This window comes from Amblyomma americanum, chromosome 11 (assembly GCF_052857255.1).
Source record: "Amblyomma americanum isolate KBUSLIRL-KWMA chromosome 11, ASM5285725v1, whole genome shotgun sequence".
Taxonomy (NCBI): domain Eukaryota; kingdom Metazoa; phylum Arthropoda; class Arachnida; order Ixodida; family Ixodidae; genus Amblyomma; species Amblyomma americanum.
In genome coordinates, this window is record NC_135507.1 from 131,849,382 (window position 1) to 131,871,973 (window position 22,592).

Here is a 22,592-nt window from a genome sequence, read left to right on the forward strand (position 1 = left end):
AAACAGCATGAACGTGATATTTTGCACAATAATTTCGTATAATAGCGGGTTTAACTGGAACCTTTAAAAAATGCTTTCCCGCATTCACGTCACAAGAAAAAAATATTGCCGTCACATGTCTCTTACCGTGGAGGGCCTTTCAAATAATGTGTTTTTAATTATAACCGAGTATATTTTTTAAACATTTAGGTTCCGATTACTTTGTGATGACCCCCATAATGCGCAGGTCCACACGGGACGGAGAGGCAAAGAGACACCGTATGGCTCAGTTTAAACAAACAGATATATTCAATAATTACACATGATTAAGATTATACATCAGAGGCTGGGGCGTCCGAGCTTACGTGCCGACGACTTCATGGGGGCGATGGAGTGGCTCCGGAGTTGGGCTCGAGCGGTTGCTGGCAGAAGCTGCACGCCGTCGGGCTTCGGCGCTGAAGGCCCTCTTGGCGAACGATGTCGTCCTGAGCGTCCCTCTTCCGTACTGCCTCTCGATTTTTATATCCTCTTCTCCACACTCCCTAGGGTGAGGACGCCCACGCCGGAGGGGAAGGAGGGGGGGGGGGGGGCTAGGGCTTTCACTTGGGCGCACAAACATACCACCGCACTTATTGTCTCGCCCCCTCACGTGTTTAGTCCGAGGGAAAGAAGGTTGTCTTCGCGGTAGCGCATAGCGTCGGCTGTGGTACGGCGCGCTCTGGCCCGCTGACAGTTCCCGCGGGTCACCGGCCTCCATTCTTCATCCATCAACTGACACTCGCTCCTCAAGGTAAGGCGCGCTCTGGATCGCTGACAGTTCCCTTGTCCTGGAATGTGCTCGGGAGGGCCGCCCCTGGAACCGCCACGCCAATTGGGGAGGATAAAGCCTGTTTCCCCGCGGCGGCGGCGGCGGGTCCGGTTGGGTCCGGTTGGGCTTAAACCCCTTCGTTCTGGTTGTCACTCTCAACGAGCATGGCTGGGTAATTGATGATGCCTGTTATCTGGGTCTCCGTCTACGCCGCGCCGTCGAACGTGGAACCTCGTAGCACACACAAGGAATGTACCTCGTAGCACACACAAGGAATGTACCTCGTAGCACACACAAGGAATGTACCTCGTAGCACACAAGGAATGTCACACTCGCTCACCCTCCAGAAGAATGTTCTCCGAACATTTGAGTCCCTGCAGCTCCCCTTGTCTTTCTGAATCGCCTCGCACAGTGCGTCCGACAAAACACTTTTCGCTGCACTCAACACCACTGCACAACACCATATGCCTCCGCTGTCATAACTGGCGTCTCCAGGGGCAGCACTGATCTTCTTTTACAGATAAACATGAAACTCAGCACCCAAGCCTCTCCTTTCTAGTCCAAACTGGACGAAATAAATTTACCACAGTTACAAAGGAGCTCCCTCTTCTAGCACGATCACGGCACAGACAAAAATATAGATAACGAAAGGAAGTAGGGCAGGTTCTGCATGCGCTCCGCATGCTCTCCTGTGAAGGTGTTACTTAATGACAGAAAGGTTTAACTACTAACTCCGATAACTTAACACATACGCATATAGCAATGTTATGAGCTGCGGCATTACACAATTCTGACCAGTTCACAACTCCGCTCTGTTTACACCATTAGTCCGACTTAGCTTTCCGATTTCGCAGCGGATATCGGCCTTCATGAGTCATGCAAAGTAAGTCTGTGACCCTTTGTCTGCTTTGGGACTCGCGAGGGCTCGTGGCAGGAGCCTCTCCTGGCGTTATCTGCGCGGCAACCTCGCGCGCTTCTTCTTCTAGCAATGCATGAAGTAAATCCGGTGGCATTCTGGCCGTCACCTCTGGCGCCTGCCGAACAAATGCAGGAGAGGGCGTTTCTTGCGAACTATCTGCGCGCTCTGCTTCACTTCTGTCCCCATCAAAATCCGCGCTTTCCCTTTCCTCCTTTCGTGAATACTGAACCGGTGCCGACTTGAGGCGATTTGCGTGTATCCTTATCAAGCGCCGGTTCACGTCTCGGACTCTGAAGTTTACCGGAGAAAGCTTCTCGACAACCTCGCACGGTCCTCTCCACTTCGTCTGGAACTTACGAGCTAGCCCAATCTGCCTTTGCCAGTTTTCAATGTACACGCTGTCCCCCACATTAAACGGCGCGTCTCTAGCACTGCGATCGTGCACCTCCTTCCTGCGCTTCGCCGCTTTCTTTAAGGCCTCCTTTGCGATGTCCCTCGCCACTTGCAAGCGCGATTCTAGCTCCACCTTATAGTCGTCCAGTGAAGCGTATGGGACACGACGGGGGCCCTCTGGCACTTCACTAGGCTGGTCCGGGTCTCGGCCGTAGAGAAGAAAGAATGGCGATTCGCCCGTGCTCTCGTGTGCTGCGGAATTGTAGGCAAACATTGCATACGGGAGCCACAAGTCCCAGTCCCGCTGGTCGCGCGAAACAAAATGCGACAGGAACCCGGCCACGGTTTGGTTCAGTCGCTCCACCGCGCCGTTGCAAGCCGGATGGTACGGTGTTTGCTTCTTAGCGATCTTAAGCAGCTCGCAAACTCTCCTCATTAGCTTCGACACGAAGTTCGTTCCCCGATCTGTCAAGAGTTGCCTCGGGGTCCATGTCGGAGCACGATCTGTTCGACAAATGCTCTTGCAACCGTGTCTGCCTTCTGATCTGGGAGTGCTACCGCTTCCGCGTATTTTGAAAGGTGATCGACAAATACTAAAATGTACTTGTTTCCGGAAGTGGTCGTGGGCAATGGGCCCATTATGTCCATACCTGTCCGCTCGAAGGGAGCCGAAACCTCATGGAACGGCTGAATTGGAGCTGGTCTTCGTCCCTTGGGTGTTTTTCTTTCGAGACAGGAATGACACTTCGCACAGTAGTCTCTAACATCCTGTCGCATGCCACTCCAAAAGTACAAACGCTCCACATGCCTGCGTGTCTTCGCTACGCCAAAATGACCGGCGCATGGCGCATCGTGAAACGCGCGAAGAACCCTTTCTGTCCACGACCGAGGTATGACGACTCTCTCCCAAGCGGTTTTCTCTCGTCTCCCTTTCCTGGTTGGCCTCGTGCGCCGACACAGGGTGCCGTCTTTGCCAATGAAATAACCTAGCTGTTCGGGGTGAGACGGTGCGCCCTCTAAGCTTTCGATTATTCGCTTCAGGTCAGGATCTTTGCACTGCTCTGTGCGAAATTCGGCGGGGTCGACTACGGGGACAAACTCATCTATAGCTGCCACGGCAGCTGTGCGGCTGAGTGCATCAGCATTCAGATGCGTCTTTCCTGACTTGTGCTCAACTTCAAAGCAGTATTCCTGCAGGTGTAGATTCCATCTAGCGAGTCGCGAGCTAGGGTCCCTGACACTCATCACCCATTTCAGAGGATGGCAGTCTGTGACTAGCTTGAATTTGCGGCCGTAAAGGTAGCATCTGAAGTGCTTTACTGCCCAGACAACGGCGAGGCACTCCCTTTCCGTAGCTCCGTACTTTTGCTCTGTGGGGCTCAGCTGTCGGCTAGCAAAAGCAACGGGATGTTCTTTGCCCTCGATAACCTGAGATAGCACGGCACCAACTGCGAACTTTGACGCATCTGTGGCCATAACGAAGGGCAAATTAAAATCCGGGTGGCGCAACAGCGGTGCACTCATTAGCTTCCTTTTCAGGGCCCCAAAAGCATTCTCCGCGTTTTCGTCCCAGCGAAAGGCGACATTTTTGGCTGTTAAGGCGGTGAGCGGCTTAGCGAGCTTGGCGAACTCCTCTATGTGCCTTCGGTAGTAACCGATCAGGCCGAGAAACTGCCGGACCTGGCGGACGCTAGTCGGGGATGGAAAATCTGAGACACACCTTAGTTTCTCACGGTCCGGTCGCACGCCGTCAGCTGAAACAACGTGCCCGAGGTATTTCACCTCGTTTTTGAGGAATTGGCACTTAGAGGGCTTCAGCTTGAGACCCGCTCCTCTTAGTCGCACCAAAACCTGCTCAATATCGCGCAAATGGTTCTCAAAACTGTCACTGTATATGATAAAGTCATCCATATACACGAAGCACCGCCTCCCCAGAAGACCTGCCAGGATAACATCAGCGGTTCTCTGCCAGACAGCAGGGCTGTTGGCCAGACCCATCGGCATTCTTTTCCATTCATAGTGCCCTGAGGGCGTGTTGAATGCCGTTTTCTCGGCATCTGCCGAATCCATTGCTATCTGCCAGAATCCCGCCGCCATGTCCACTACCGTGAAGTACCTGGCAGAGCCCAGCTGAGAAAGCGTCTCCTGTATATTTTGGATGGGGTATGGATCGATGCGAGTTACGGCATTTAGTTTGCGGTAGTCCACTACCAATCGATACGAGCCATCTGGCTTTTCCACCAATAGTGCTGGTGCTCCCCAGGGTGACTTTGAGTGTTCGACAATGCCGCGATCAATCAGGTCCTGCACCTGCCGCTCCATCTCATCACGTTGGGAGTAAGGAATCCTGTACGCACGCTGGTAAACGGGCGATGAAGTGCCGGTTTCTATCCTGTGCTTTATATCGCCACAGCAGCCCAAATCCAGGTTGGACGCGGCGAATACCTCTGAGTAGTCATTCAGCAAACCAGCCAGAGCCTCCCTCTCCCTGGATTTTACGTGAGAAAGATCGAACGACACCTTTGGAGCAGCCGAAGGACTAGCATGCTCTACAGTTGCGAGTACCGTATCGGTGGGCTCACGTTTCTCTATCGCAGAGGTGAAGAAAGCCAATGTTTTGTTCTTGGGAAGGCTCAGTGGCTGCTGGCTACAGTTAACCACCCGTAGGGGCACTCTGTGGGCGTCATTAACTGTCACGAGGCACGCGGCTGCCTTCAGGCCATTGCTGAGAGTGTCGACTGGCTCAAGCACTCCCACGGCGCCGCTCTCTACATCTGAAGGCACAAAGGCGTACAAAATGTGCTCCGACCAAGGAAGGACGACCGCCTCATCGACCAGCCTGACGGCAACCCGCGAATATACCTTCTCCAATGATCCCACTGTTTTACGGGTGTCAATATCGGTAATGCGAATCTCAGCCCCTCTCCTGTTCAAAAACGGAACTTTTGATCCGCCCGCATTAACCTCTTCCTCAGAGAATGAGACTACTACCTTCCCTTTTCTCAAAAAATCCTGCCCTAATATACCTGACACTCCGTTTGGCAGAGACACCGTGTCCGGGCATACGTAGCAGGGGTGCTCCAATGCAATTCCGCCGAGAGAGAAGTGTAACCGGTAGAGTCCACTTATGCCAAGAGGATCCCCCGTTATGCCTACAAATTTGGTTGTCATACCACCAGACGCTTCCAACACCTCGCGGTCCCCCTTCCTTCGAAGCGTGTTAAAACTGCTCTCCTTAAGCAATGTCACCTTTGACCCCGTATCTATCAACAATTCCATACAACAACCATTTAACTTGCAACGCACAACAGGGCATGCCTCGTCGGCCACACAAACTACCACCACCTCATCATCTACTGCTCCCTCCCCACGCTCCTCAGGCTGGGGAGGACTATCTAGTTTTTTGTCTCGGTATCTGGAGCCCCGCTGTAGGCTTGCTTAGGGCGTGTCTCGCCTGCTTCTCTTTGTGGCTCCCCACGGCGCACGTTTTGGCAGAACCTGGCGATGTGTCCGCGACCCTGGCAAGCGAAGCATACGATTTCTTCAAAATCTCGCATACCGCGCCTGTAGCTTTGTGGCGGTCTCCGGTTTCCAGCGAATGGGCGCTGTTGAGCGCGCGCTTCAACCTGGCGTTCCACCTGCTGAGATAGCAGCTTTTCTAAGCGATCTAACCGCTCTGTCAAGAGAGCAACCTCAGGGTTGAGCACCGCTCTCTCTATGACGCGTACTCTCGCTGCGGCTGTCGTTAGCGCCTCATTTCGTTCCTCATCCAATGCGGCCGCCACGGCTTGGTCGAAATTGCTCGGCTTGCGCGAGAGCACGAACCGGCGCACGGGGTCTTGCAGACCAGCCACGAACAAAGCGGTCATTTCCTCTTTAAGTAGATCCTCCGCGTATTTCTTCCTTAGCTGGTCTCCTTCCTCCTCCCTGCTTAACGTATCCCGTGCTAGGCGCTGAAGCCGCGACGCAAATGTTCGCACGTCCTCCCCTACCATCTGTCCGGCGTCACGGAACCTCTGTACCCGCACGTGACGTGGTTCAGTGTCGAAATGCTCAAACGCGAGCTTCTTAAATTCCGCAAATGATTTTGTGGATTTTACTTTTTCGTCTCGCCATGCAAAATCATGAGCAGCTCCTGCCATCTTACACCTCGCCATTCCCAGCATTTGAGCATCGGACCATTCCCCCATTTTCCCAATCTCTTCTAGCATGGAAAAGAAATCGCAGATTGGAACCCCTGTCTTATCTCCCGTAAACGTCGGAATGACGCTTCCTAATGCCAGCATGCTTGCTCCGAGCGACGGCTGTGGAGTGGGAGCTCCCTCAGATACAGACATTTTTTTTTCTCAAGCCCTCCAGTGCCTCAAGCCTCTCAAATGGGGGTAAAAGTCCCACAATCAGTCCCGTGATTCCCTTTTGATTACAATTTTGAAGTCATGAATGTCACAGCATTCAGAGGACATTTGCTTTTGACACCCCACTTCTGACACCAGTGTGATGACCCCCATAATGCGCAGGTCCACACGGGACGGAGAGGCAAAGAGACACCGTATGGCTCAGTTTAAACAAACAGATATATTAAATAATTAAACATGATTAAGATTATACATCAGAGGCTGGGGCGTCCGAGCTTACGTGCCGACGACTTCATGGGGGCGATGGAGTGGCTCCGGAGTTGGGCTCGAGCGGTTGCTGGCAGAAGCTGCACGCCGTCGGGCTTCGGCGCTGAAGGCCCTCTTGGCGAACGATGTCGTCCTGAGCGTCCCTCTTCCGTACTGCCTCTCGATTTTTATATCCTCTTCTCCACACTCCCTAGGGTGAGGACGCCCACGCCGGAGGGGAAGGAGGGGGGGGGGGGCTAGGCCTTTCACTTGGGCGCACAAACATACCACCGCACTTATTGTCTCGCCCCCCTCACGTGTTTAGTCCGAGGGAAAGAAGGTTGTCTTCGCGGTAGCGCATAGCGTCGGCTGTGGTACGGCGCGCTCTGGCCCGCTGACAGTTCCCGCGGGTCACCGGCCTCCATTCTTCATCCATCAACTGACACTCGCTCCTCAAGGTAAGGCGCGCTCTGGATCGCTGACAGTTCCCTTGTCCTGGAATATGCTCGGGAGGGCCGCCCCTGGAACCGCCACGCCAATTGGGGAGGATAAAGCCTGTTTCCCCGCGGCGGCGGCGGCGGGTCCGGTTGGGTCCGGTTGGGCTTAAACCCCTTCGTTCTGGTTGTCACTCTAAACGAGCATGGCTGGGTAATTGATGATGCCTGTCATCTGGGTCTCCGTCTACGCCGCGCCGTCGAACGTGGAACCTCGTAGCACACACAAGGAATGTACCTCGTAGCACACACAAGGAATGTACCTCGTAGCACACACAAGGAATGTACCTCGTAGCACACAAGGAATGTCACAACTTGCAAAGGACGTGAGTATAATCTGGGAAAATTTCAGCGTAATCGGCTTTAGATTAAAGGTACATCAAGTTCCGAAAAATTTGAAAAAAAGTGATTTTGAGAAAAACGCATACTGATCCGACTACTGATCCGTAGTTCCAGGGTTCAAACCCGACCGCGGCGGCTGCGTTTTTATGGAGGAAAAATGTTAAGGTGCCCGTTTGCTGTGCGATGTCAGTGCACGTTAAAGATCCCCAGGTGGTAGAAATTTTTCCGGAGCCCTCCACTACGGCACCTATTCTTCATTTCTTCTTTCACTCTCTCCTTTATCCCTTCCCTTACGGCGCGGTTCAGGTGTCCAAAGATATATGAGACAGATACTGCGCCATTTCCTTTCCCCAAAAACCAATTATTTATTATTAGAAAAACGCATTTTTATGTTGGCACCTGCACTACCACAGTTCAATATGCACCAGCAGAGTACACACACTTTCTGGCTTGTTTGGTGTCTTCCCCAAAGCCTTTCTTCATGTTTCTCCTTTTTCTGCGATGCTCCTTGCTTTCCGATGAGCTTCGGAACTCAGCCCTTTCAACACGCTCCTTGTCAAGCCTGTTCAGACCGACTGTACAGAACACAGCAGGCGTGATGCCAAGTGTTTCCAAAACGGCGATTCGTGCTTGATTGCCGTTATTGTATTACGCCACAGCATCGCAAGTGGCAAATTTCAACGTGTCAGTGCCAACCAATGCTGTTTTCGGACAGCGGCACCAAATCAGCTGATTCATTTACTCTTTGGTGTTTTGTTTCTTGCTGTGGAGGCACATGCTCAGAAGGGCTGGTGATGATAAAGCCTGGAACAATGGCTTGACTGTTTCCAGAACAGCAGTTGGCAGGCTGTTTTTATGACAATATGCCTCAGTGTTACCTTCACTGAGGGCACGGTTGTACCCAAACCATGATGACGCTCCTTCGTGGCAAAGTCCATGTTTGGGCTCCTCGTCAGTAAATAACTTATGAAAATAGATTGCTCACACGGCCTTTCGCATGCTTTCTAAGGTATCAGGGTTCTTACGAATGGCCTTGCCGTAGCAAAATTGTAGCGAGTCAATTTCTGTCTCTGTGAGACGGCCTCTCCCAGATAGTGGAAGTCCATCTGACAGCTTCTTACCTCTCAAACGAGTCTTCAGGTTTCTAAGCCTGGTTCCCATACGATTTTAGAAATGGCCGACACACTCCTGTTTTTAAATGCCTTTGCTATATGGTTTTGCTTCTTTCACAGCAAAGTATGCCTTGCTGTCCCCGTCACGAATATATTTGGTGTATATCATTCGATGTTTTTCAACAGACCGCGCAAAAATCTTCACAGCACCCGCAGCTTACATACCTCCAGACGGTCCAATATGTGTTGCTTTGGACTCGTCTTGGCTGCTGTCAGTGTGGATATTTCGCGAACACAGATAGCAGAACTTAGTCTCCACTTCGAAGTCTAGCACCTTGCCTGTGTCAGCTGAAATGAGTGTGACGACACCGTGCAGGGATGAATGCCCTCTCTTCATCCAGGTTCCATCCACAGTAGCAGCGGTTTCTTGTGGTTGGGACCTGCCATGCATGTCATCCTTCATCTCGTCAACAGCCTGGGGGATGCTTCGTGAAGCAACTGTCGCTGTTGCATGAAGTAGGCGCGCAGTGTACGACGCAAATTTCGTAGGTGGCGGAGGCATGTTCATAACAGCGCATAGCACACGGCCAGCCAGCAGTCCTTTTCCACATGTTCGTAGCGCAAAAACAAACCGTTCAATTACCTCAAACAAGCCTCTTCATGATCGCTTAGATGTCTTGAATGAGCTCGTCGCACCGCATTCATCGCAACAGACATTCATGGTGCACGCCAGTCCACTCCTCTCACAAATTTGCTCGCTCAGCTCACCTGAGCTGAGCTCAGCTCAGCTGAAGCTCACCTTTCCTGCATTTCTTGCATAATGCCGACTCCCGTAGAGAGTCCCGAAGGATCTCAATGTCAACGAAACGAAATCATGAATCGGTAGCCTCTTCCACGCTGAATGTGTCACATGGCGCACTCACCCCTATTTTTTAAAAACTAGCACTTCGACGCACCGGCTTCTCGTTCGTTTCTTACCATAATGAGGCAATATTCCCGGCCATACAACGTCAAAGAACGCGCGCGGAATGTTTCCACAACAAAAACAACCATTAGGCTTCGATTCACTATAAAAGCATCCCTGCTGGACAAATTTGCGACCGCAACGTATAAAAAATGCCAAAAAGTGAATATATTTAACATATCTACCCACTTTTGTTATAAAAATTACGTAAACACTGAAAAAAAGACGAAAAACAACATGTAAACAAACCCTCGCGTCTGACATTTTTAAATACCAGGACGCGCATTTTGGCTCCATTTTTAAATGGCTTAGAGCGCTTGTACGCGCTTGCCGCTGCACTGTTTTGCTCCCCACACTGTGTATTATTTTTCATTGATGAAATCAAACAATCAGTTTTTTGGTCGATTAATCCTACTATACCTCCTTAAGAAGGTTGCAGGCATAGGGTGGGCGCAGCCCGTAAAGGAAAGGGTTAATTGGAGAGACTTGGGAGAGACCTGTGCCCTGCAGGGGGGGGGGGAGGCTGATGATGATGGTGATGATGATGACTTTTTGCTGGTTCTGACAATATAACTACCGGACCCGCCGCGGTGGCTCAGTGGTTATAGGGCGCTCGACTACTGATCTGGAGGTCCCGGGTTCGAACCCGACCGCGGCGGCTGCGCTTTTATGGAAGAAAAACGCTAAGGGTCCCGTGTGCTGTGCGATATCGGTGCACGTTAAAGATCCCCAGGTGGTCTAAATTATTCCGGAGGCCTCCACTACGGTACCTCTCTCTTCCTTTCTTCCTTCACTCTCTCCTTTATCCCTTCCCTTACAGCGCGGTTCAGGTGTCCAACGATATATGAGAGAGATACTGCGCTATTTCCTTTCCCCCAAAACCAATTATTATTATTATTATGATAACGTACGTTGTAGGTGAGGTGGATTCCGTCTGAGTCCAGAAGGTTTCTTCGGCGACGCATGGTATCGGTGCTGGCCAGCGGAATATTACTTGTCGTAGATTGGAACATGATGAGGTAGCTGCGTGAGAAAAGGTAGGCTCTTCTAAACGGCCAATCACTTCGACAGACCCACAATTGACCCGTGATTGAAGGGGCCAAATGATAAGAGGACAGGAAAAAAAAGCTCTAGTGTCCGAGGCAACAGTACCAATATAACGGGCTCTTGCGTGGAGAAAAATTCTTTTCAGCAAGAAAATTCTTTAACGTGCACTGAAATCGCACAGCACACGGGCGCCTTAGCGCTTTGCCTCCACAAAAACGCAGTCGAACCCGACTGCGGCGGCTGCGGTTTTATGGAGGCGAAACGCTAAGGCGCCCGTGTGCTGTGCGATGTCAGTGCATGTTAAAGATCCCCAGGTGGTCGAAATTATTCCGGAGGCCTCCACTACGGCACCTCTCTCTTCCTTTCTTTTTTCACTCCCTCCTTTATCTCTTGCCTTACGGCGCGGTTAAGGTGTCCAATGATAAATGAGACAGATAGTGCTCAATTTCCTTTCCCCCAAGACGAATTATTATTATTACTATTATTAAAGAAAATTGGTACAGTTGTTGCTATACGGTTTCAAAAACGCAGCGTTAAACCAGAAGCAATAACCGATTAGCTGAAGAGGAGGAAAAAAGGTGCGAGAGAGAGAGAAAGCAGTGTCCTGACCCACAAGCGTTTGGGATCATGGTGTCGTACCAGACACCCAGTCTATGTGCCTACGTCTTCGACTGGAATCGTGCAAAGTTGCCGACGGTCGGCATCAATGACGCTGAGTGGCCTCCACTTAAATCGAGCTGTTCTTTTTTTCAACGTGCGCGCCGCACATTGCGTTCGGTTACTCGGTCGTTATGGACAGCTAAGCTGCACTCCTCGAGCAGGGCACCTCCACAGAAGTGGTACTTGAACTACTACTGCCAGATTGTTCCTCGCTTACTCGTCTCGCTCAGTGAGCGGTTTGCGCACTACGGCATTGACGCGAAGAGGCAGGGATCTGTTCCCGAGGCACAGTCCTACTGGCGCTTCCCCGCCATCGCAGTGTCAGGCTGAGAATACAGAGGAGTGAGTAAGCCGATGGATGCTGTGACCTAGGAGAAAAAAAAAGCTTTCTGCGCCAGCAGGCCCACATGTTGTTAGCGACGAACGAGTTTAAATGGTAAGCTACCGCTGCCACTGTAACTGGCCGCTTTGTATTTTCATTCACACAGCGTAAAGAAGAGCGCAGAGAAGAGGGGAGACACCACAAAGCGCTGCTTTGTTTTGCAGTTCATTGTAGGCAAGGCGTTTTGATCGAACTCCCCGGTGGCATCATCGTGGTAAGCTTAGCACGTTGTTCCTGATCTCGCCGATACGTCTTTCCTTCCGCTTGTGGAGTCGCCGCTCCCGTTTGGATTAGTGCCAATCCTTTTCGCCAATAATTAAAGCAACTTACTGACTTAATAGTGGACTTGCATCACTCCATCCCGTACTCCATTAAAGGTTGCTCTGCTACTGACATCTAGCCCAGATAACGTACATAGCATAACCATGGTTCCCGCCCTCAGTGACCTCATTACATTTGAATTGGCGATCATCTACTGAAAGTTAATTACGGACTATAATTCCATCATCTGTCGCTGCGGTGGCTCAGTGCTTATGGCGCTCGGCTGGTCACTCAACAGACGCGGGTTCGATCCCGGCCACCGAGGTCGAATTCCGATGGAGGCGAAATTCTAGAGGCCTGTGTACTCTGCGATGTCAGTGCACGTTAAAGAACCCTAATTGGTCGAAATTTCTCGAGCCCTTCAGTACGGCGTCCCTCATAGCCTGAGTTGCTTTCGAACGTTAAACATCCACAAACCGTAATCCGCAAACCGGGTTTGGATAGACTGCAGGAGGAGATCCGTAAGTGGGAGCAAAATGTGTTGCGTGTCTTCATTGCGAAAAAGCTCGGCAGCCCATTTAGGGCCATAGTCACCGAACAGGGCTCACGGCAGAGAATGATGCCCAGCTTTTGTAGTGAACGCTACACTAGGTTATTAGAAGCGAGTTTGGCCGTGTCTGTCCAAGGCCACAACCATGGCAACAAGCGGATACGTTCCACGGGTGTTCGGCCACTGCGCCGCGACGGACTCTACCGCTGCGCCGACTCGTGACGTCATGTGCTTCATTATGCAGCCTCAATGCATATGCGCAAACTGTTCGCCGGTGTGCCGAGTCTCCCTTATCGCGTCTGACTGCGCAGCTGAACATATAAAAGTGAGCGTGTGAGCTTCGTAGTCAGATTCGCCATGAATGAAGAAGCGGACGGTGAGCGCGCGTACAGTTTGCGGCGTCTTCGGAGACTGCGAGAAGCTGCGTCGCAAATCGTTGCTTGGCGTGAGGACGCCCGCAGCGTACAAGTGTAACTAGAAAGCCTAGGCGTGCGTTCGAGACATGGAAAGAGCGGGAAGAACTTCTCGCCAAGCGGCGGCGGTGGTGGTAGTGGTTTTATTAAAAATAATAGTAAAAAAGGAAGGAAAAGATTTTTGCTAGCCCCGGCATCTGCCATCGATACTGAAGCACCTGAGCTGGGGCAGCGGAAATAAAGGACAGCAGGCAGAATGGAGAAATGAAATGAAAGAGGTGAGGGGACAGGAATAGAGGACAGGGGGAGAAGTAATATGTACAAACTATTTACAGAATAAGTAATGTGTCCAGGTTGTGCGCGTGATTAGTTCATTTTAGAGGAATTAAATCACACACGCGCACAGCACTGTGTAGGTTACAACTGGAGTGGGGCGTCCAGTTATTAATCGTTCAAGGTAGAACTCGCGGAGCGTTCGGTCACTGCGTGTAACTACCTGACGGAGAACAGACGGGACGTCAAGCCCGTGTGTTCGAGGAATGCACAGAGGCTCACCAAAGTTCGCTCACGAGTGCGCGCACTGCCCTGCGGCCACAATAGCGTCTTGATGGAGTCTGGTAGTATGCCCTGCGCCCTATAGGCCGCGAGCATATCGCGACGAGCATCGGCGAACGCGGAGCAGCGAAGGAGCAGATGTTCTAGTGTTTCCACTGCACCGCATCCGTCACACACATCACTCGTCGCGATTCCGTGACGCACCCGTCGTTCTCCGGGCCACACGCAGCCAATGCGCGCGCGGAGGATCATTGCACGTTGCGACCGTGTAAGTGCCCGACAGCCGGTGACACTGTCGATGCGCTCACCTCCCGCGATGCGTGGGTCGGGGTGCTGCTTTCGGAGATGGTCGTGAATGGCCGCACGCACGTCCTCCAGCGCAAGGGGCAGATCGCTGGCAGGTAGTTGGTGTGCAGCGGTCGCGAGGTCGTCAGCTTCTTCGTTGCCGGCGATGTCGCAGTGACCGGGCACCCACTGTGCACGCACGGCACAACCTCTCTGCGCGAGGCGCTCGATGCGCGAGCGAATTTCTCGCACTAGTGGGGTACCGCGGCCGTTAGATTGCAGGCGGCTGAGGGCGGCGCGGGAGTCGCACAGCAGAGCACCGTCAAGACGCGGAACGGCAGAGACGGTGCCCAGAGATGCGCCCGAGCATTGACTACAACATACGGCTGATGGTCATGCTTCGGCAACGAGAACATTCGAGACCTTTCGCTAAGTATACCCTGGCCTAGCTCAGATAAGCCACTGCTGATTTTTTTTTAAACGTACGTTCAAGGGACGTGTGCCTCCGAATCATTTCGCAGTACAGAGCTCGTTGGCTCTTGCAGAGAGCCTTAGCGGACGGTTTTCCAATAGGGAACGCTGCTTTTTCAGTTGATATTCAATACCTGTTTTATTCAATACCCCAGGATGAGCTCTTAGAAGCAGTGGGCGAGTTAAATGAAAATTACAAGACTATTGCCTTCCAAGAACCCCAGGTGGTAGAAATTTCCCGAGCCCTCCACTACGGTGTCTCTTATAGCCTGAGTTGCTTCAGGACGTTAAACGCCATAAACCAAACCACACAAAACAAAGCTTGACTGAGTCCTTCGGGATGCAGTTCATGCCACGCATATCACCAGAATTTTTAGATGAGTTTAAAATTAACACAAATCAACATAACATCAACTGACCAGCTCAACATGTGGCAGAACAGATTTCCAAGGTTTTTAGCACCTGTTCTAGGAACTGAAATTATTGTGTGATAGACACGTGTATTGGAAGTATGCACCCTGGTGTCAAAAGGCACTTTTGCCACAAGAATCTGCTCATTCGAATTGGTAAAGTGCAGCATTGCGAATTTTTGTCTCACAAATGCGCTTACAGGGAGTTTCCCTCTCGTTGTGCACGAAAGGCTTCCTGAAATGATGTACCGCCTAACAGCTTCTGGCTTTCCGCCCTCTCCGCTGGTTAATGTTGGTCAAAGCTTCCCAGGAAAATTGAAAAAGGTGTCAGCCAAAAGCCCAGCAGAAACAACGAATGTCGATGTCGTTCCTAACTCCATGTTCGGTGAGCAGCGCAACAGACGCATAGAAAACTCTGTCTCGCCCTTGTTGCGCAGCTCGCCCACCATCGATGCTCACCAACTCGCCCAAGTCTCAGATTTACTCCTTACCTCCGAAAAATGTGTCGCGGGCTGAAAAGGGTTTCGCTAACATTCGTAGTCAATATACTGTTTTCAGCCCCACAAATTCTTTCTAGCCGTTGCGCCCGAATCTCTGGATATGAAAGAAAAACCAGAAGCCGCAAAACCAGGCGCCAATAGAGATTCACGAGGTGTGCTGCGAGTCCCACGTCCTTTTCCCCACGACCTGTGGTAATGTCTACATCGGCCAAACTGGCCAATGTTTCAACGAATTTCGCTGAGTGCGCGGCAACTCCTGCCGGAAGCCACCCGGCCTCGCATGTAAAAACTACAGTAACTGTTTACCTTTCTTTAACCGCACCACGAAGACCGGACAGACACGCAAGCTTCTCGAGACATTTCTAATCAGAGCTGACTTGCATGAGTGGCCCGTCTATATAGTTATCACCGAGAAAGAGCGCTGTTCTAAGGCGACAGCCTTAAATGGCCCATACTCGCGGTGATCGTCCCTCCGTTCCATGGTCACGTAGGTCACGTGAACTAGGTCACGTGGCGCCAATATTTCGCCAGCTTCTCTTCTCCTCTGTCGTGAAATGAATTCAAGCGCGGCAAATTCAAATGAGTGCAATGGGTCGCAAACGGCTTTCGCCTTCCCGCAGCTAAAAGATAACTATGTGCCTCCAAGGAATTTTTTTATCGGATGATTAAATCATAGCCTCTGTTTTTTTTGCACGTGCGCTTGCGCAGAAAGGCGGTGTTAAGTACAGCCGCGAGTAAAAAAAAAAGAGCACTAGTGACGTGTGCCCTCGGAGCGCTCGGCGCTGCGGTCACAAACACGTCTATAATCAATGGTTCGACGAAAGTTCGTCTGGTCAGGCATTGTGTTAAAGAAAAAGGAATGCGGTCACTGACCATGTCATGAAATTCAAAGACGTTTCGGAACCTCGTACGGGTTCCTTGATCACTGAGCGGTACAAGAAATTGTCGCGACTTATATACGTAACACGTGGCGCAAGGAGCGTGCGTAGATGGGTGGCATGGTTCCTTGCACCCGGTTCATGGTAGCTGGTGTCGATTGTATGATTAGAGATTCCATCAGCCGCCGAGATGACACGTTCCTTTCCTTCGCGATGACAGTGGCGTGGTCCCAGTCAATCGTATGAGTATGCTCTTGCACATGCTCGGCAATGGCGTTCGTCGTGTGATTATTATTTCTGACGTCACGTTTGTGGTCGTTAAGCCTTCTGGAAAACTTTCCTGTTTCGCCAACGTAAACCTGGGGGCAATCAGCACATGGGATCTGGTAGATGACACCTGGAAATGCTGGATGACACCCGTACGAGGTTCCGAAACGTCTTTGAATTTCATGACATGGTCAGTGACCGCATTCCTTTTCCTTAAACACGTCTATAACAAAAGTGCCAGGTGAGTTCGCAAATCACGTTGACGAGCCGTGCGATTTTCGATGCTCCGGTTACGTCATCGTGCTAACACTTTTTCCTCACGACTGTACATGGTTGTGTCAATAATAAATCAGTTATAAGTCCGGCGACTGTGGGTGTGTATGTGTTTCCTCTTGTCCCGCGTCTTTGTCTTCGCTGGTTCTCTTTCCTAGTAGACATTTCTGGTGCTGAGTAGTGCGCACTCAACTGTGACCTGTGTGGTGTGCGGCCTATCGCAGCACTCGTTAATGCGCAGGCGCGCAAAACGAATGAAAGGCGTGCGCCGCAACCAGCGCGCCGGCTTATCTCGACCAGCCACGCACCGGCGAGCATGTGGCAATAAACGTCGCTTCGCCCCTGGAAACTTGTCTGCTCCTTCGCATGAACCACGCAACACAACCTGCCATATGGAATGCTTTTTTCCTTGCTCTAGCAGGCCCGATGAGATGTACCCCATCTCAATAAATAGTTCACTTGAAAAACTCGCCGTCACTTGCTGACTTCTTCAATAGACAGTTTTAGCTGTGCGTACGCAACGGCTTAGCGTACGCAAGGAGTTTTCCACAATAGTGCTCATGCGCAGAACGCAAGCGCAAGCCTTGCGTCTTGCGTGCGTACGCTAGCCAGCGGACTTTGCGTTGCGGCGCTTGCATGGCTTGCGTACGCTAACTTTGACAAGATGGCGGCGCCCTGGTCGCCCGCTTCGGAATAAATACATGTCACCGCTGTATTCTCCGACGCCATAGCTCGCTCAAATGGTAGCGGTTCGCTTTTATTTAATCAAATCAAATCGTTTTTATTCACCTGATATTCACTGGTTGGAGCACCTGGGCTAAAAGCTGCTCAAGGCAGCTTGACGAGGCCCAGGTGACCATTACAAAATAGGGCGTGGTGAAACCTGAAAACACTACAATGTAGACACCTTGAGATAAACAGCGCAGAAACTACGAAAATTGTCGTGTTCACACGTGCGCTACAGAAGTGCTCAGAGATCAAGATATATAGTACATAAAACATTCTAGCTCCAATAAATAAATCATGTAATAAAACATTGTAATCAAGGCATTAAGTTCTGAGACGTATCATATTTCCCATACATAACAGTTGGAAAACTGCTCGAAATGGCAGACATTCGCCAGTTATACATTAATTAAAACACCACAGCACATATGTCAACTAAAAAAAATGGCAACAAGGTACAACAAAACAGGTGCACTAGGTCATGTGAAAAGCACAACTTATTCAACAGATATATTGCGTAAGTCTAGTAATCAGAGCACTGATTCATGCGTTTCTTTTCTGAGATCTGAAGAAATTGTTTCCTCAACTGGTTTAATGTGGGCTTAGTATCATAAGTGTACTTGTTTAGTAGTGATGGGATATTATGTTTTAGTGACTGGTTTTTATAATTAGTGCGGAAGCGCGAGACGAACCATAATTCCGGAGTTTCTTGTTGAAACGGTACTTTCGTGACGTTTTAATAACGCGGTGGCAATTAAGAAGTTATGAAAGAAACCTCGCGAAAGATAAAATGAGCGTAAAATACGGAATTCATACAGACGCGACACGGGGATATTATAGGCCGCGAACATGGGAGTGGTGTGAGAGAGGTATTCGTGGTTTGCAATGCAACGGATGAATCTTTTTTGCAGGACGAAGATTTTGTGCATATTAGTGGTTGTTGTGGTTCCCCAGACAAGATGGCAGTAGTAGATTTGTGAGGCAAATAATGCATGATATAGTTGAAGCTTAATTTGTATTGGAAGGATTGTCCGGCAACGTGAGACAGCGCCAACTGCCTTGGAGATTTTCTTGCATATGTCTACAACATGCAAATCTCAGTTTAGATTACTGTTGAATATAACTCCTAGTATTTTGTGTGACTCCACTATTTCAATATTCAGACCTTCATAGGTGATTGGACGGTTTAATTGACATACTTTATTTTTCGCTCTTAAAATCATTACATTCGTCTTTGTTTGGTTGACTTTCAGTCCGTTTAACTTTGACCATGAGGACAACTTTATAAGGAAGTTTTGGAACTGTTCTCTCAACACATTTTCATTTGGACCTGGCATCAGTATTTAACAGTCGTCAGCGTATATGAAGAATTTAATTGATTTGTCAATGTTTACAATATCATTGACAAACACATTAAACAACAGCGGTCCAAGTAGGCTTCCTTGCGGAACACCGTTAGTGACTGCTAGAAAGCTTGATCGATGGTTGCCCAGGCTTACTATTTGTGTTCTGTCACTTAAATAGGATTTAATTATTTCCAGGGGTGTTCCACGGACACCGTGCCAAGAGAGGTTTGTTATTAGGATGCTATGGCTAAAGGAGGCAAGTCTACTCTTGCCCACACGTAGCGGTATAAGCGATAATTAGCCCCTGCTTTCCAGATAATTTGGCGATTTTCAAGCTCCTAGGCCTAACTAAATTCAATGTGTTTTCCTCGTAGCAACGACACCTGGCGAAGCAGTTTTCTAGCTTTTAGCCAGTTCTTACACTTCCTTCGGTTTGCATAGTTTTTCTTCTTGGATCAAAAAAGGCTCCCAATGCACTCACACTAGTTATCAGTAATTACGGATGAAATTTTCTTCAACCGAGCGTTGATGTGCTTTGACGTCTTGTCACTAGATGGTGCTACGTGCGCCTGAGGGACGCTATGGCACGGCCAGCTAAAACTATACTTCGGAGCGGAAAGCGTAACGCACTTGCTTACGCACTTGCGTACGCACAGCTAAAACTGTATAATGTTTCCCGTGTAGCCCAAGCGTTCTGGTGGTCTAACTTGCCTGATCGATCTTCTGAGGATTGCCGGCGGTGGCCTCGGTGCTATTGCAGGCAGTGGCACGTTTGTAGACGACAGATGAGGATCAGCCGATGAGCTTGCATCATCATCATCAGAGTTTTCACTTGATTCATCCTCCGATGTTTTGCGGTGGAAGTACTCTTTCGTTCTCAGCAATAGTTCTCGGTTTCGCCGTAGCAGCTTATCGTCTGCCGTCCGTACATAATAGAACCTGGCCATGCTCGTGCTAGCACTCTGGCCTTGCGTGACGATGAGCCCTTCTTGACGCGTACTACGTCATCCTAGCTCAGGAGGGATGAGCGATGCTTCCTCACCTCCACCATTGGCTATTCGCAAAGGTCAGGCAGTGGGGTCCGCATGCGGCGTCCCTGAAGAAGCTCTACAGGAGACCGACCGTCCTCGAGGGGGCTTGACCTGTAAGCCAGTACACCTAGCCTGAATTCCTCGTTAGCCTCAGAAGTTTTCATTAAAATTTGTTTGACTATTTGCACTCCTTTTTTGGCCAGACAATTTGACCTTGGAAACAGCGGACTCGATGTGATGTGACAGAAGTCATACGCTTTCGCGAACTATGCGAATTCACGACTAGAAAACTGAGGCCCGTTATCCGTGCATACTCCGACGGGAATGCCATATCTCGCAAAGAATGCACCTAGCTTCTCGATTACCGAAGCAGCCGTGGTCCTGTGCAGCAACTCGACTTCCGGAAAGTTTGACGTAGCGCCGTACGCACACAAGTAGTATCTCCCTGCGAACTAGAATATATCGACTCCAATGCGGAACCATGCGCGAGTCGGAGTTGGACGCATCAGTAGTGGTTCTGACGGCTGGCTGTATGCATGGCCTCTACAAACTGCGCATTTTTGGATCAGAGTTTCAATATTACAGTCGAGGTCTGGCCAGTATGCCAGCTGTCTTGTCTTGATTTGCATTTAGTTGTACCGAGATAACCCTCACGCACTCGTTTTAGAATTTCTGGCCGCATGATTGCGGGAACCACAACCTTGGTTCCCTTTCAGTAATATTCCGTTAATTACCGAAAGCTCAGAAGCCACGGGTTTAAGCTGGCCTGTGATAGGTTTTTTTAAGCGAAATGTATTGCCCCAGGGGATCAGTGATGGGTGAAGGTGTGATGAATGATGTAGTAGAGATTAAATGAATGAAAAAAGGTTAGCTGATTTGATGAAGTCAAGTAGAGAACGATGGTACGGTCCCTGCGTCCAGGCAATGTATGAAGCAGGGTTGCTTGGTGAAAGGCCCGCTACCATCAGTTGCCGGATCCATGTAGGCTTTAGAGCTGGGCAGTCCCACAGTAAGTGATGAATGTCGGCCTCAATGTCCTCTTGTTTACACATCGGACACCCTTGCCGAGGAAACAATTCTCGGTACTGAGGTAACTTCCGAGTGATGGCTGGTGTGAGGGCAACCCCGACCCGGATCCTCTTAAGCGCAACCTCCTCTGCACGGGTAAGACCGCGGGGGAGGGCACCGCAGACGGAGGGATGCGACCACGTGTGCGGCGCTGGAGGAGTTCCTTTCTTGATGAAAGGAGGGCAAAATTGTCCAAATGAAGGAGCCGAGGCGGTGATGAGTTCGTATTCACAAGGCGGGTCGCTAAATCTGCCTGGCTTTGATAGTCAGCAGATCTCGTGGGACCCACTCAATACGTACTGGCTCCGTGATGCGTGCCGCGAGCCGGTGGATGTGCTGACATATCTTGGGACAGCGGCTAACACGTCGTAGCAAACGGACAACTTGAAGGGCGTCAGTGTGGATGACAACGCGGGCCGCAGGGAGCATAGTTATGTCGGCCACAGAGCAGAGTGCTTCTTAGAAGTACTTGCAACTGGGCTTGTTGGTGCATATTCGTGAAAGACATAAGAGCGCAAACTGGCAACACGGACAAGGAAGGGAACCGGACGAGCGCTACACTGGCAACAAGGACAAGGAAGGGAACAGAATGAGCGCAACCTTTCAACAGGGTTTATTCAGAGAAGAGCGTATATATAGCCTCTGACATTATCCATGCTCTTAATCTCAATTTGATAAACATCTACCTTTCACAGATATGCCTCAAGAAACATCATTTCACTGTGCCGGATAATAACCGAGGTATCACTGATGTAGTAGCGCTCGTCCTGTTCCCTTCCTTGTCCGTGTTGCCAGTTTGCGCTCTTATGTCTTTCACGAAGAATGCTTATTGAACTGCAACGAACTCAGCACAAAATGCGAAGAGGGTTCCGTAAGCTGAAACCAAGAGATTTGATTCAGGGCAGGTCTGCACGGACAGTAGATAGCTGTTGTTGCTTTGCAGTCTTGTATGCTTGCGTCTACGTAGACAACAATGGATCCTTCAGGCAGGCAAGCATGTTGTTCCTCGAATTTCTGGCGAATCAACGATGCCGAATGAGCAGATATTGGCCGGCGATTATCTGTTGGCTTGTTGTCGCTGACCTGTACAAACTTCCATGGTGGAAGAACTGGCGTTGGCGGCTGAAGAATGGAGTGTGACGTTGCATAAGTCCTCAGTGCATGCTTATAGTGAGATAGACTGGCCTTAAAGCTGCGCACTTCACGGCGCTGCTGCACCAGGCCATCAATGGTATTGAGCTGCGCATTCTTTTGTAAAGCTATGACCGGTGTGATGCGTGGAAGGCACGTAATGGTCCTCATAGCCTCTCGGTTCACGGCTTCAAGACGATCCCATTGGGCTCTTGTAAGATGTTGAAACTGGGCTTGATAAACAATACGTGGCTGCAGAACTGCCCTCACCAATTGCCGTGCAACGAACGAGCCTGCGCCACCAGTTTTAGGGGCAATTCTTCTAATCAAACCCAAAGTCTAAATAGCTTGCCTTTTTGCCTGAGAAAGCCATGCGGTCGCTGATCCTGATTGGTGAATCATTAAGCCAAGGAGTTTTACACTCAGACTTTCCTGATGTGGGGTGCCTGATAGACAAAGACGGATTGGACTTGCAGCAAGTCTACGGCGTCCCCAGCGGTTGGCGACTGACGTGTATGTTGTTTTATGAACGGATAGCTGAAGTCCGATGGATGATGCGTACGTAATTACAGGTAACATCCAAGGCAGATTGAAGGGCAGCCTCCTGAGTTTGGAGATCTTGGTGATTACTCCACACCGTGATGTCGTCAGCGTACTGAAGAAATTTTATGTCACCGATGTCATGTAAGCGCTAAGCCAGCGGGACGAAATCAATATTAAATAACG

General features: G+C 50.3%; 1 long non-coding RNA gene and 1 pseudogene across 1 annotated transcript in view; both read right to left on the reverse strand.

The window, feature by feature from the left end:
• The window catches only part of LOC144109910 (uncharacterized), a 45,674-nt gene that overhangs the window by 17,414 nt on the left and 5,668 nt on the right, over window positions 1–22,592 (reverse strand). Inside the window, exon 2 of the long non-coding RNA XR_013309644.1 lies at window positions 10,524–10,635. This is a non-coding gene — a long non-coding RNA (uncharacterized LOC144109910). The remainder of the gene's footprint in view (window positions 1–10,523; window positions 10,636–22,592) is intronic.
• Window positions 7,951–9,210, reverse strand: LOC144110873 (uncharacterized; annotated as a pseudogene).